Source organism: Anolis carolinensis, chromosome 2 (assembly GCF_035594765.1).
Source record: "Anolis carolinensis isolate JA03-04 chromosome 2, rAnoCar3.1.pri, whole genome shotgun sequence".
NCBI classification, from domain to species: domain Eukaryota; kingdom Metazoa; phylum Chordata; class Lepidosauria; order Squamata; family Dactyloidae; genus Anolis; species Anolis carolinensis.
Window position 1 is genome coordinate 194,483,106 of NC_085842.1, and position 15,995 is coordinate 194,499,100.

General features: G+C 39.9%; 1 long non-coding RNA gene across 1 annotated transcript in view; it reads right to left on the reverse strand.

The window, feature by feature from the left end:
* Positions 1-627: 627 nt before the first annotated feature.
* The window catches only part of LOC134296449 (uncharacterized), a 28,902-nt gene continuing 13,534 nt past the window's right edge, over positions 628-15,995 (reverse strand). Inside the window, exon 3 of the long non-coding RNA XR_010003200.1 lies at positions 628-5,666. This is a non-coding gene — a long non-coding RNA (uncharacterized LOC134296449). The remainder of the gene's footprint in view (positions 5,667-15,995) is intronic.

Sequence of the window (15,995 nt, forward strand, 5' to 3'; positions counted from 1 at the left end):
TTCATTATTGGAGCTGATGGGAGTTGTGATACAGTAACATCTGGAAGGCTGCAGTTTGTTTTTTTGGTCATGAGAGTCGGGGTTAGACTTGTGGATATGATGACTGACTTTATAATACCTCTAACCCCTCCTCAACCTTAGAGCCACAAGTGTTGTTGGGTTGCCATTTCTATTATCCCTAGTATGTATGGCAGATAACCAAAAGTGATGGGAGTTGTTGTTCACTAACTTCTGGGGGCCCAAACTGGGTAAAAGCTTCAGGAACCCCAACCACTATATTTTGTGTGTGTGTGTGTGTGTGTGTGTGTGTGTGTGTGTGTGTGTGTATATGTATGTATGTATGTGTATATATATATATATAGTTGGTCCTCTGTATTCATGGCCCTTTGAAGGCAACCATCAGGCTAATGTAGCCTTCAATGAAAATGGGCTTGACAGCCCTGATTTAAACCAAGGTAGGAAATGTGTAGCTCTCTGCAAGTTGTTGGATTGTAGTGTCCATCAGTCTCCAACACTGACTATGCTAGCTAAAGCTGATGGGAATTGAAATCCAGTAGTGAGTGGATAGCTACATATTCCTTACCTCTGATATAAACAGTAATAATTGGTGCAATAACAGCAGTAATGTCAAGGAATTCTTGCCTGGATTTTATTGAACACATATCTTTTGTTTTAATTTTTTCCCTTTTTGGGCTGCCTAATCATTGAGGTTTTCTAGGTGGTATACAAGTCTACTAAAAACATAAGATACAAAATAAAAACCAATAATAAATAACATAGAATAAAACTAGCATCACAGGGTAAAATCCATGCAGGGAACAGAAACAAGGAGTGCAAGGATCTAAAACAGGGCTGGGCAACTTGTAATCCTCTAGATGTTGGTAGAGTGGAGTTCCTATAATCTCTCAACTGTTGGCCATGCTGTTATATGGGAAAATATTAACAGTACTGAACAGAACTGATAGGAATGGCAGTCTATTTGGAGGGCCATGCACATATGTTCTAAAAGTAAAAACAGTTCTTAACAGACCTAGACAAATAAAGTCGGTCCCCCCTGCAACTGGTCATAAAAAAGTGCATCCAGCTGTGGACCTTAGACAGTGGTTATAAGACCCAAGAAGGTAAATATTTTTAGCAATATGCTGGCAAGCCAGTTAGGATTTTCAGCTTCATAACTAGGTAACTGTGACAGAAACTTAATAAGCAACATTTCCACATTCCTGCATCATTAATTGAAAGTCAGTCTATCTGTTCAAAACACAGGAGCCTTGAGAAACAAGAATAAGCAGAAATTATGACAGCCCTACTAGAACATTTACTCATTACTAACTGTAAACCTTGCAGAACTCATGAGTCAGAGACAAAATAATTAAAATTTTATAAAGCCATTTTATGGATTGTGTCACTGAAAACAAACTGTTAAGTATTCTCAGCCAAGGCCAGATTCAACACTTCATTTGACAATGGGAATCACATCATCCCAACTTTGCTGCGATGTTATGAAAATGAGGAAGAACAATCTGACATTCATATTTCAGACCAGAAATATGTGGCCATTATGCCGGAAGAATGCTGCCATATCCAATATGTGCCCAGCCAAGAAGGGAAATACATATAAAACTAGAAATATAACATTCTTGAATAAATTTAGCAACCCACCTGAAACCTCAGTGTCTCTGAAAGTCCAGCCAAATAACAAGCGATATGCCAGGAATACACAACCAGAGGCAGACAGCTTTCCTCCCACCAAGACAGACATACCCAGAGCATATGCATTCTACATCATCACACACAGTAGCACCATGTTTTCTCTCCTTCAGCAATTCCCACAGTCCCTGTGGCTCACCCAGTAATGGCAACACTATCAGCAGTCTCTGCATATAGGTTCAAGTCTTTTAATACTCCTCAATCTACATAACTACTGTTTATATCCAAAGCAAAGAAGAAAGACAGAAAAAAAACAGGTAGAAGACAGTTCACACCAAATACATAACTACATCCTGGATGGTACCATTCATATCCCTTGCCCACTCAGGCAAGGGGCAAAGAAGGCCTAGCCATGAAAAAAGGCTCAACAGAGAAGAGGCACTGAGCTCATCACATGAGTTAAACTACTTACAGTTGTCATGCATAGCCCTCCTTGGTTGAAAAGAAGCAGAAGTGTCCTGAAAGGAGGGAACAGCAGCAATTGACCCCATCTCATTGAGAAATTTCCCCCTAATAGGGCACTTCAACCTCTTTTTAAGCATGGAGAGGCAAGGGGTTTATCACAGGAGTTAAACTACTTCTGTCATGCATAGTCTTCTGTGGTTGAAAAGAGGCAGAAATGTCATGAAAGGGGGGAACTCTGAACATGGGTCGGCAATTGTCTTCAGAGCTTCTACCTCTTTACTCCCATAGTTACAACTGAAAAACTGGTGGGATGGGAAGCATTAAAGTTTTCCATTCTATTTCATTGCCCAATTGTCAGCAGTCTCTTGTATCCAATGGAGTTTGATGCAGAACAACAGAATCCCATGGTAAGAAATGGTTTTAACCGGAATCACTGTCTTTTGTATCCCATAGGGCTTGATGCAGATCAATAGGATTCCATGGAAAGAAATGGTTTTAACCTGGAGCACCGTCTCTTGTATCATATGCGGTTTGGGGCAGAACAATTTTATCTCATGTAAAGAAGTGGTTTTCAACTGATGTCTGTCTCCTGGCTTTAGGCAGGGCAAGGGATCTTTTGGTTTTCGGACATCGTTGTTTCTCCTCATTAGAAACAAAAAAGAAATACTGACCTTGTGAAGATGAATGTATTGCTAGCTTTTAACTTTCCACATGTTGAGTGTAATGGGGAGGTGAAACTCGAAATGGGATTGCTGTCGATAAAAGTGTTGGAAATAGCAACCTTCTACAAGCCTCCTATACAAGTTGTTTTATATATATAATTGTGATTGCTTACTATATTGTATGTATATTTTGATATGCAGTTTCCCTTTAACTCTATGTTGTTTGCGGTTGCGGGAGGGACTGCAGACCATGCGACCAGATCTGGGACTACTCAGACTGAGACTCCATTTTAGAAGCCAGCTTGAATCAGAAGCAGTATACTACAGTTTAGAAGTCAGTCTGTACAGTATACAGTTGGTAGTGTCAGTATGCCGGGCGCCTGGTGGCACAGTGTGTTAAAGTGCTGAGTTGCTGAACTTGTGGACCAAAAGGTCCCAGGTTCAAATCCCGGGAGCGAAATGAGCGCCCGCTGTTAGCCCCAGCTCCTGCCAACCTAGCAGTTCGAAAACATGCAAATCTGAGTAGATCAATAGGTACCACTCCGGCGGGAAGGTAACGGCGCTCCATGCAGTCATGCCGGCCACATGACCTTGGAGGTGTCTATGGACAACACCGGCTCTTCAGCTTAGAAATGGAGATGAGCACTGTCAAAAATCAGAAGAGCCAGGGGTCAGGGTGCGTCTGACGTGTGAAAAATCAGAGCCAGGGGTCAGGGTGCGTCTGTTGGTGGGTGTCTTTAAAACCATCGATCATCAGCTCCAGATCAGCACCCTGATGAATCGGTGAACTTCTGCCCTCACCAATTCCTCTCCAATGTCAGACTGCTGCTCTCGTTCTGAGTAGCAGTACAGACTCACAGACATCTGCAGTCTGAAGTTCAAACATTCATTCAGTATTTACAAATCATATTTACAAACGCAGCAAAAGCCATCGCTGGAAGCTGGCATTTTTCTTTTGCCTCTCCACACAGCAAACGGCTCACACAGCTCAACTGATAAGAAAGCACATTCCACAGTTCATGAGTTCCGGCCAGACAGTTCAAACGGAAACTGTGCCCCATAGGTCCTGTGGGCAATCACTCAAGCAGTCTAGTGATTAAAACTCCTGCACTGCTGAAATGCTTTGCTGGAAACACAGTTGCAAAACACCAAACAGTTTAATTTGATATAACATTTCAACCTCAAAACATAAACATACACTAACAAGCACCAACCCTCAGAGTCGGTCACGACTGGACTTAACGTCAGGGGAAACCTTTACTTTTACCTTATAGTCAGTCTGTAATTGAGTCAATGTTCAGTAATGTAGTAGACTGAAGAGAGTATTAGTCTGTGTGCAGCAAAGAAGAGACTAAAACAGAATGCTTTAGAGAACAGATTGTTTAAACTATCAACCAGTAAGAAATGTACCTGTATGCTGAATACATGAAGTTTGTAAGTAAATCAACTATGCTACTTTTAACGAAGACTACTAATGTTTAGTCTCTTGAGAGCATAATTTAAAAGCAATATATTTTTGGGAGAATAGTTTTTTTGGGGGGGGGGGGATGAAATAACACTTCTGAAGATCTGCTATATATTTTGTGCATTGGCATATCTTTGTTCCTAACAGTTCAGAGAGATAACCGGGTATATCAATCTAACAGCTGAGAAGCCTAATTTGCCTTGCATGAGTACTAGTGGATATTTACCACTAAGGAGAGTATTGAACTCTTCTCAGGAAGATCATACTTTACAAAAGGTTATGATTATTTCAAATAATGTGAATGTCAATTAATCTCCAAAAGGGCCACACTTCCAAAAAGCTACGGAGATTCCTGGTTTTCCAAAAGGTTATGGTCTCTGAAAGGTCATGCCTTTCCAAAAATAAGAGGGGCAATTCGTTATCTCAAAGGGACAGTCACCCATGCTTTCCCCTCTCAAGTGTGATGTCATAACACAGCCATTGATTTCATGAGTAGAAAGGCCTACCTTTTAGATATTTGGATAGCACAAAATGCACAGTAAATAAATTAACATATATTCCAGCTGATGATGTTGTCCTACAAAAATGCTCCAGAGCTAACTGTTTCGAGTCAAATTTTGGGAGAAATGCAAGCTATAAATCAAATAGTTGCTCTTTTCTCCCATTCCCCTTCATGACATCAAGGATGGAACATTAATGTTTGTACACCTCTCTGAAAATGGGTTCTGAGCATCCTGCATAAATGAAAATGTCCAACATTTTTGGGGAGAAATATCAGCAGAAACGGTGGCTTGGCCAATATTCAGTTTGTAAATATGTGTGAGTAGTTTGTTGTCCTCCAGAGAATGCTGGACTGAAATTCTCATCAATCTTGACTAGCATTGATCCACTTTAAATTCAGTTTCTGCCTCTTGAAGAAGGCAGGCTTATAGTTTAGGGAAGGAGGCCTTTAAACTGCTCAGTAGACAGTTCTGGGCCTCACTAAACTATAAACCCCAGGATTCTTCAAGAGGTCGAAACCGGATTTAAAGTCAATCCATGCTCTGGTGTGATGAGGCTGTAGTGTAACTAATGGGGCACACCAGAAATGGTCAGTGGCATCAATAGTGAGGGAACAGCAATTTTCTTTCCAGATTTTAAAGAAAATACCCAAAATGAAGGACATGTTTTGGGGACAGGGTTCTGCCTTTGGGGTAACTCTTTTACAGCCTGGAATAAAAACCAAGGTGGATCACCAAACCTCTGTCATGGGACAATAGGAATCTAGCAACACTTGAAGGCTCAATTCATTCATGCTGGTCACACTGTAGTCATAAATAAATTCTCACTTGAAAAGTCAATACTTACTGGATGATGAGACAGAGACTATGTATCTGCCCATGTTTGCATCATCTCCTGATTCTGTTTCTATGGTGAACACTTCTTTTCTGAAATATTTCCATTAAAAATGAAATATTGATTCCATGGATAATACGTAATATAATAACTTTATTTTTGTATCCCGCCTCCATCTCCCCAAAGGGACTCGGGGCGGCTCACATCGGGGCAGATGCATGGAAAAAGGATGGTCTAGAGTGGCCCCCTAGAGTTTCACAAAAAAAAAAAGAGCTAATGTGGCTTATGTCTTAAAGCAAAGCTTGGAAAGGTTAGATTTTTTTCCCCAGTATTACAAACTCCAGTATCCCCTAGTTAGAAAAATCAGTAGATATGCAGGCTTGGAAATTCTGGAAAACACAATTAAAAAATGATTTTTCATGCTCTGATGGAGAGCTACTGTTTCCCAAGGCAGAATTAGTTATTCAAAACAACTTATTCAGTTAAGAATTGCAATACAGAAAGCACAGCAATTATGGCACAAAATGGACAAAAACACTGCAAATAAAATGAGTGGGAACAAAGGATGGAGAGGATGAAGAAATAAAGCTTCCAATCAGTACGATGCAGGTTGCAAAACTAGTTAAAACAACTTTCCCAATCTGAAAGATCTGGATTAAATACAAGTCCATTTCCCTAGTATGACAGATCATTGCACAAGTAGAAACAGCCAGCTCAGAGGAAATGGTAATATTATACTTTGTAGGAGAAACCCACATGTTGCTTAAGGATAGGCAATAGGTAGTTAAAGGACTCTCACCAGTCCACAGGGGCCTCTTTCCTAATTCATAGCCATAAGTCAATAATCCCAAGGAACCCTACTCAAGGCCTGTTTAACATAGATCAGTTTTTTTTCCTGCACAGAAGCAGAGAGGCAAGCAAAATATACTGTCAGACCCTGCTCCCTTGATTCCTTTAAACTCAGGCAGTGTCTACAGAAAACAAAACACATTCACCCTGAATCCATTCTGATCTTTTGAAGACTATGCCTTGCAGTACTATTGGTTTCTACATGAACCAACAGGAAAGGATGCTGGTCAGTGGGCTTGATGAGTCTCTTAAGCCAGTCAGCTACATAGCGGATTTTTGCCCTAGGTAGACAGACTTCTTTAGACATCTTGTCACGTTTGCAAATCACCGCTTCTGATCCCCTCAGAACAGTGAATAGTGAACAGTCAACCAGTCCAACTGGCACAGTCCTAGTTGATTATGGTAAGGTTCACCCCATTAAAAGGAGTGAGGGAATGACAGTTCACATTAGCAAAAGCTTCTGAACAGTCTTCAAGGACAGACTTATATGAGACAGATTGTAATAAATGCTGGTGTAATTAACACATACAATAATTGTAGGTAGGCTTCCAATTTCCCCAAAGAGTGTGCCAAATATAACTGATGAAACACATTCCTGGTTGATGAAACTACCTGTGATTGCAGGAATAGTGTCTGATCTGGAACCACCCTGAAGCTAGGGACCTGGATTTTCAGGACTGAATGGAGTAATGCAGCCTTCACAGTGTGTATGCATGTGTGTTATAAGCACAATCCTATGCAAACGTGAGAATTAACTTCAGAAAATAGCATGGGCATTATTTCCAAATAACCATTATTGAGCTTGGACCACAAGACTCTCAAAACAGCTAAGGCAGTCTCCTGATCTTCCTGGAACACATGCTTTTCAACCCTTTCCTTTCCTTTTCTTTGGCTTTAGGTTGATCCATCCCATCTAATCATTTAGAACCTAACCAAAGCAATGCTTCAAGAACTCAGAATCATGTGTCAGTTCTTATCCATGACAGAGATCAGCCAAGACATTTTGTTACCTGAAGTATGGTAACAAATTAATTAATTAAAAGTTTCCTGACCTTTTATTACACCGAAAATATGAAGCCTGAGGACTTTTTTCAGCTAAACAACGAAATATTAGGCTAGATTTCAGCAATTTGCTGGCTAACACTGAATGCTGGAAATATTGCCTAGGTGCTTTCTGCATATATTACACATGCTTCATGTGTTCCACAGAGGTGACAAGATAGAGAAACAGGGCCATCTAGTAAATCCAGTTATAAAGTAATCTGAGGTAGACTTTTTCTCACAGATGGTTTATAGGCCTGAAATTTGAGGTCATGTTCAACTGGCATCATTTGAAACTCTACAAAATTCTATTTTGAAGGAAGCTTTTGGTCATTCTTTTAGTATCCCAGCTTCCTTAATGAGGACAGAAGCTGGTATCAATTCTATTATAGATAGGTTCCCTCCATCTATTGATTGCCTGAAATTGTTAATTCTCAGGACAGCAGAAGGGAAGAGAAAACAATTGTCAACAGGTTGTAAAGACTATCTTCTTTAAAAGGACACCAAAATAAAATTAAATTCCCTATTGGTTTGGGATTTATTAATACTGTTATTGAAGACAATAATCCAGAAACTGTTAAGCCACTAAAACTGAAGAAATGGTTAGGCAACAGGATACGGCCGTTCTTCAGGTATCTTTCACCATGCATTGGTTTTTTGGAACCAATTATTGCAGAACATATAGTACTCAAATTTCAAACTGGGCCAACTTGGAAAAAGTTACTTTTGTGTGGCTTAGTTGGAATTCAAACTACATATTGTTTCAAAGGTCTGTCTGAACCGTAAAAGCAGACAGAAGCCGAGATACTGCATTTGAGACCCATGGGTTAACAGACAATTTCTATTGAGTTGCTTCATCAATTCTTATACCTCAGATGAGATTATGGCTAACTAGAAGAATGTTTCTCAATGATATTGCTGTTCAGAAGACATCTATTCTGACTTTTACACAAAGAAAAAGAATTGTGATGCCCCAAGAGGATATAAGCTGATATTTATGGATTGCCCATAGATGGTATGACTTTTCTACGATAAAAGCCTTATTTGAAATCACAACATGTTTTCTATGTTATTCTGACTTTAAAAATGTGATAAAAATAATATGATCCAGTTTCAGTGGGCATAGACACAACTTACTACATAGATTCAGGCCTTGCAAAGGGCCCGGGCTGTGGCACAGGCTGGTGAGCAGCCAGCTGCAACAAATCACTCTGACCAAGAGTCATGAGTTCGAGGCCAGCTTGGAGCCTGCGTTTGTCTCTGTCTTTGTTCTATGTTAAGGCATTGAATGTTTGCCTTATATGTGTAATGTGATCCACCCTGAGTCCCCTTCAGGTGAGATGGGCGGAATATAAATACTGTAAATAAACAAACAAACAAACAAATAAATAAATAATAAAGCTGAGTTAGGGTGCGTGTACACAGTAGAATTAATGCAGTTATGGGATACTGGGAAATGTAGTTTGCTGAGGTACCAGAATTCTTTAGAAGAGAGGCTAAAGGCTTTCTAAAATGGCAATTCCAATGATTCTATAGTATTGAGCTATGGCTGTTAAACTGATGTCAAACTGCAGTGTACATGCACTCTTAGGTGCTATCTGGAAACCTGATTAAAACTGATCAAGGGATACCTTAAAATTAATGATTGTAGAACCAATAAACATTTCCAGTTGAACTCTGGGGGTGTTTTATTAGCTGGATGGGTCATTCAGACACAAAGCTTTGGATTTTTAATTAAAAGTCTTATCATTGCCTTCTTCAGAGATCCCATTAGTCCTTCACACAGTGAAACAGCATATGAAATTATCCAAGCTTTCACAACTTGCCTTGATCCAACAGGATAGACATTGGCTGAGTGTGTACAGCAAATGTGAGTAGATCAATAGGTACCGCTCCAGCGGGAAGGTAACGGTGCTCCATGGAGTCATGCTGGCCACATGACCTTGGAGGTGTCTACAGACAACGCCGGCTCTTCGGCTTAGAAATTGAGATGAGCACTGACCCCCACAGTTGGACATGACTAGTCAATATCAGGGGAAAACCTTTACCTTTACCTATATAATGAGGTGGAGATAGGACCTAAGTCTAAACACCAAATTCATTTATGTTTTATGAACATATTGTACACATAGCCTGTACAATAGTGGTTCTCAGCCTATGGGTCCCCAGATGTTTTGGCCTTCAACTTCCAGAAATCCTAACAGCTGGTAAACTGGCTGGGATTTCTGGGAGTTGTAGGCCAAAATACCTGGGGACCCACAAGTTGAGAACCACTGCTCTACACAGTATCTGTAATAACTGTCTGCATGAAATGAAGTTTATGAATACTGAACTATTAGAAAGAAAAATCTCAGCCATCCATGGGGATATTAGAAGTCTAAATAAGAGATGGTAAACGTGTAATAAATCTTCGTTGTTGTCTCCTAAGGTTGTCCTAAGAACATTTCTTGGGATTTTCTTGGCAAGATTTGTTCAGTGGGGGCTTACCTTCCTTTGAGTCTGAAGAAATGGGACTTGGTCAAAGTCACCTATGACAAGACTAGGGATTCGAACCCTGGTCTCCAAGAATCCAAGTCCAACATACAATTCACTATACCACAGTAGCCCTATAAATCTTGACTAACTTTATTTTCTATTACTCTGTCTGAATGTCATCATTGAAGAATTGATAAGTAAGATTCAGCCATGCCTAACTACACCGAGACCCACTTGTCAGCATAGCCACTTGTTCAGGATTGTGGTCACTGTGAGGAAGAGTATTGGGTGAGTGACAAGAGCCCAAAAGTAGAAGCTATGGGTCCAGCTTGGAGATGTGTTCCATCACTATCACAGAATCATAGTTTGAAGAGACCGCATGGGCCATCCAGTCCAATCCCCTGCCATGCAGGACAAGCATAAGCAAAGCATCCCCAACAGATGGCCATCTAGCCTCTGTTTAATTGCCACCAAAGAAGGCACCTCCACCACAATCCGAGGCAGGGGTTCCATTGCTGAACAGCTCAGACTGTCAAGAAGTTTTTCCTAATGTTCAAGTAGAATCTCCTTCCCTGTCATTTGAACCCATTGCTCCTTTGAGTCCTAGTTTCCAGGGCAGCAGAAAACGAAACCACTACTTCTTCCTTATGATATCTTTCTCATATTGATACATAGCTATCATGTTTCCTCTCAACCTTCTCTTCTGCAGACTTAAGAAATTCATGGTCTCCAGACCTTTGATCATTTCAGTTGTCCTCCTCGGGACACTTTATCTCATTTAAACCAGAATTGGACACAATATTCCAGGAGAGGTCTGACCAAGCAGAATAGAGAGGTGCCGTGATTTCCCTCGATCCAGATACTATATTCCTTCTGATGCAGCCCAAAATCTCATTGGCCTTTTCAGCTGCAGCCTCACATTGTTTGCTCATGCTCAACTTTCAGAATCCTGTGATTTGTCATGGGAATTATTCTGCAAGGAATTCTAAACACCCTGCAAAACTGCAAATCCCAGGAATCCATAGGTTGGCAGTTAAAGTGGTATCAAAGTGTAGTGTGAAACAGATCCCAATCTCTCAATTTTTTTTTTACAATCAAGAAGCAAAGTCACCCAGGCAAATATGATAACATGAGCCAATTACGTCTGATGTTCAGCCTGGGTCCAAAGTTCAGCATCCAAGGATCAAACTTGACATTATTCGAAGTCCATCCAGTTACTATTTTGAGAGAGAGAGAAAAACCACAAGCCATACAATGGTGATTTAAGAACATATATGCCTGGGCAGTCTGCCTGCACAGTGCCTACCAAATGTGTCATAAAGGATAATACAGATGAGTCTTCCATTAGGAAGAAAGATCTAAGCACCAAATGAGATGAGATGACATCATATAGACAGAAATTGCATGAAAAGATTTTGAAAAGGAAAGTGCTGATACATAGCTCTGATTCAGTTCGCCATAAGGAATAAATGGACTTTAAAACACTGCCCCCTGATCATGACGGCAGTCTAGATTTGTGTCTCCCAATGCAGCTATATGTATTAAAATAAAGCACCCATTCATATCAATTTTAGCTTTTCTTTCAGTGCAAATAGCACTCCTCTTGTCTCAAATCTGGATCCAGACTGCAAAGTTAATGATCCTGACTCTCACCCAGATTCAAGGGGCCTAATACTACAGAGGAACTTACACCTTCTTTCACTTCATGCTGATCTCAATGTCAAGAATGGTATTTTGTCTAATTTGAACATGTTGCCTTCAAGATTTATGGCAAGTTTCCAATCCCTTGTACTATGTCATTTGAATCCTCATTCATTCACATTTATTGTCTATATTTACTCAAGTCTAAAGAGCTCCATTCCTAGGAGAAAGGCGGGATACAAATAAATAAATAATGCACCATTGAATCTAATGTGCACCTCAATTTTCAAACTCTGAAACCAAAAAAGTATTTGTTGCCAAATGTAATGTGCAGTGGCAAAAAGTGCGCTCTTTGTAATTTGGCCAAAAGCCATTACAGTGGCTTCCTGCTTAGTATTCCTCCTTTAAAAACAAAATGTCAGGACATAAAAGCTTCCAGCAATAGAAAAGAAAACCTTGCGGTTTTCTATGCTGTAGAATGAAACCACTTAATTGCCTTGGTTTAATGATATAGGGTCAAGGGGGCTGTATTTTGACAAGGTTTTGAGCCTTCTCTGTCAAAGAATGTTGATTCCTCACCAAACTACAAATCCCAGTATCACACAGCATTGAGCCCTGGCCATTTAACTAGAGATGACATCCCTCAAAGCGGAGCTCCAGAAACACTTTCCCCCTTTGCTTTGACCCAGCATTAAGATTACTGTATGATGTGAAGCTAATGTGCACCCCAGTTTTGGCAAGGTCATTTAGCCAAAACAGGTGAGCATTAGATTAGAGTAAATATGTATATTGCAATCCAATATTTTCTGTAGTGAGTTCAAGGTGAGGTGCTTCATTTTATCTTTGTGACAACTGCCTAGTGAGGTAGATTAGGCTGAGAGTGAACTACCCAAGGTCACCTTCTTAAAAACCGGAATTAAAAATCTCATCCAGCTCCTTCAACATTGCACCACACTTCCCCGATCCTCTTTCATAGACTCCCATTGATTCTAAATCTTTCTCCATCAGAGTAACCCGAAATAGTTTTCTAACACAAAGGATGCCAAATTATTTTAATACAGAGCAAATGATTTCTCAAACACTTCTCCTCCCAGGCAGTAAATATACAAAGAAATTACAAAGTTACCCCCATATATGTAGGGGATATATTCCAAGACCCTTTGTGGATACCTGGAACCAAGGATAATTGTGAATCCTATATTTTAACTATACTTCAGGCTGAAACCTACCATAGAATCAAACCAGAGGCCCACAAACACCTCCGGAAGTGGTAGAGGAAAGGATATTTTTTTGGAGTGAGAGTAAATGAAACTGTGAATAATGAATAATAGTGAATAATGAATCAATGGATAAGGGGGTTACATTGCACTAAAATGTTTCACAAAGTGCTGCCTTTTCATGACTTTTCAGATCTATTGCCTGATGCAACAACCATATCTCTCTGTGGCATGATATACAGTAGCTCGGTTTTCATCAACAGGAGGGGTGAATAACTGCAGGGGGGCCAATTTCACCCTAACACCAATGTGGGTACCCCCTCCATCTGCATACCTTCTAAAAATGATACCAAGTAAGTGGCAGAACATTTCAAGTTCTACGAAAATCTGGAGTACATGGAGATGAAGTGGGGATGGGTGGGTTTCATATGTGTTCAGGATTACTGCATAGTTTGGAGACAAAAGGTGACTTAGGGTCACCTGAAATCTGAAATAACTTGAAGGCACACAACAACAACAACAATGTGAATTAACTTGACCCTCTAATCAGCCAAAAGCTTATCTGTGTAGTCTAACATGTTACTTGTTAGAGCGGTCCAGATGCTCAAATAATATGCTGTTTCTAGGTTGGTTCATCAAGTGCCCTACTACGGCTGACTTCTCTGGTTGAATTAGTCTGCAGTGCCTTTCATGTTCCTTGATTTGTGTTTGGGCAATTCTGCATTTGGTGGTCCCTATGTCAGACTACATAGAGAATCCATTGAAATTCACAAGCATGTGGACAATTTCAACAGAAAAGAGGAATCTATGAAAACGAACAAAATCTGGCAATCAGTATTTAAAATCAGGACAGTAAAACACCCAGAAAACAGGGGAATTCCAGGCATGAAACAATCAGGGCCAGCTAACACCTCCCAACAAAGGATTCCTCCAGGCAGAAAGAAGCAAGGCTTTGAAGCTGAAAAGGCATTCAATGCTAATCAAGGTGGCCAATTGCAACATTCACACTTGCCTCAAACAGACAAGAGTTCTTTCTCCCACCCTGGAGCTTCCACAGATATATAAAACCCACTTACCAAATTTACAACAGACCTCACAACCTCTGAGGAAGCCTGCCATAGATGTGGGTGAAACTTCTGGAACATGGCCATACAGACCGGAAAACTCACAGCAACCCAGTGATTTTGCCATGAAAGCCATTGACAGCAAAATTACAGCATAGTTTCTTGTTTAAATAATACATTCTCTCTAATAAAACCTGAAATGAACAGTTAACTTTCTTAATTCCCCCCCCCCCCCCCCAAAATCAGCAAGGGTTTTCAGATCGTTAAGAAATCTCACAAAGTATACCAAATCTTTATCTCTCTAGTAAGGAAACAGCTAATCCATTTTCTATTGAATTTATCAGTTTAACGACCATTCTTCCATTGTGACCGTTGTTAAATTCTTCAACCATACTACTGTGTTTATAAGACATAGTAATCTTCCATGGCTCTTTCACAAATTTTCATCCTTCATTTCAAATAAAATTTTAATTTTAATTACACCATGTAACAAAAAATGGGAAAAGATCAGTTGCTGTTTTCAAAGTATTATTTCTTGTTTAATTGTGCAGGACTTACAGTACTTTGAAAGTAGATGTTATATTCCAGATACTTTGTTTTTGTGGCTGAGGGTAGCACTATCATTTCCTTCATTCTAAGCACTTTGCTTGTAATTTTTCTTATTGAAGATATTCCATTTTAACCTTTTAATGTGCAGGCTGCCACAAGGTTTTTGCAGTTTAATAAACATTTTTCATGTTTTTATGATAGAACCAATTAGGAAATGATGTTTATAACTAAGAAACAAAAATCATTACATAGTGTTATTAATCTATGGATCATTCCCGTTGTCCTCATTTTCCACAGAAATTAACTATACATGAATACTTATTTAAAAATTCTAAGCCACAAGTGTCAAACTAAAGGCCTGCAGGTTGTCATTTTTTGTAGCATTCATCATTAGACATTATGGATAGAGCTGATGGGAGTTGTAATACAGAAAGATCTGGAAGGCTGTCATTTGTTCTGTTTAGTCAGGAGAGTGGGGTTTGAATTTAGAGATAAGGCTAGTGGAGAGGATGTCTGAATTTAAAATGTCCCTTAACCTTTCTCCAACCTCAGAGCCACAAAGGCCACTGGGTTGCAATTCCCGTCACCTTTAGTCTACATGGTAGATAATAATCAAAAGTGATGGGAGTTGTCATTCAGTAACATCTGGGGGCACAAATTCAAATCTCAATCCCTTTGACCACATATTTTCCCAATCATCCATACATATGTTATATTCAAAATCCCCAGATTTGAGCTGTCAAGCTTTTGGTCAGCAGTCCTGTGCCAAGAGGGCTCCAAAGTAAAATCCAAAGTAAAAATCCAGCACTTACTGTACTTGCTTAAAGAGACTTTTTTCCTATAGATCGGTAGCATCTCTCCTTGTCCACTAGATGGCCGCATTACATAAACTCCACAGATTTTCTTTTTCTTTTTTTTACCTTTACTTTTCCATAAAGCAAAGCAACAGTCTAGTCATTTAGTTCTTAATATCCCCTGGTGGCGAAGTGTGTTAAAGCACTGAGCTACTGAACTTGCAGACCGAAAGGTTGCAGGTTCAAATCCCGGGAGCGTTGCTCCAGCTTTTGCCAATCTAGCAGTTCAAAAACATGCCAATGTGAGTAGATCAATAGGTACTGCTCCGGCGGGAAGGTAACGGCACTCCATGCAGTCATGCCAGCCACATGACCTTGGAGGTGTCTACGGACAACGCGGGCTCTTCGGCTTAGAAATGGAGATGAGCACCAACCCCCAGAGTCAGACATGACAGAGTCAGACATAACGTCAGGGGAAACCTTTACCTTTTACCTATTATCTCTTATAGACACTTGACATTCCTACATTCTGGCCTCATTACTTAATAAAATTCAAACATTTCTGAAACATATTCATTAAAATCAAAGTAAGAAATCTTGAATTTGTTTAATGTTACTGTCCCCTCAATCACTGAAAACTTATTTGAACCAATTTTTGCTAAACATGTTGCTTTAAGGCTAAATCTTGTACAACAGCCTTTAAGCTCTCAATTCTTATTTATGAGAGAAGGCAATTTCATAAGTTTTAGTCTTACTGCCAACGAGAAGAATGCTCTTCAACTGCAAATGGT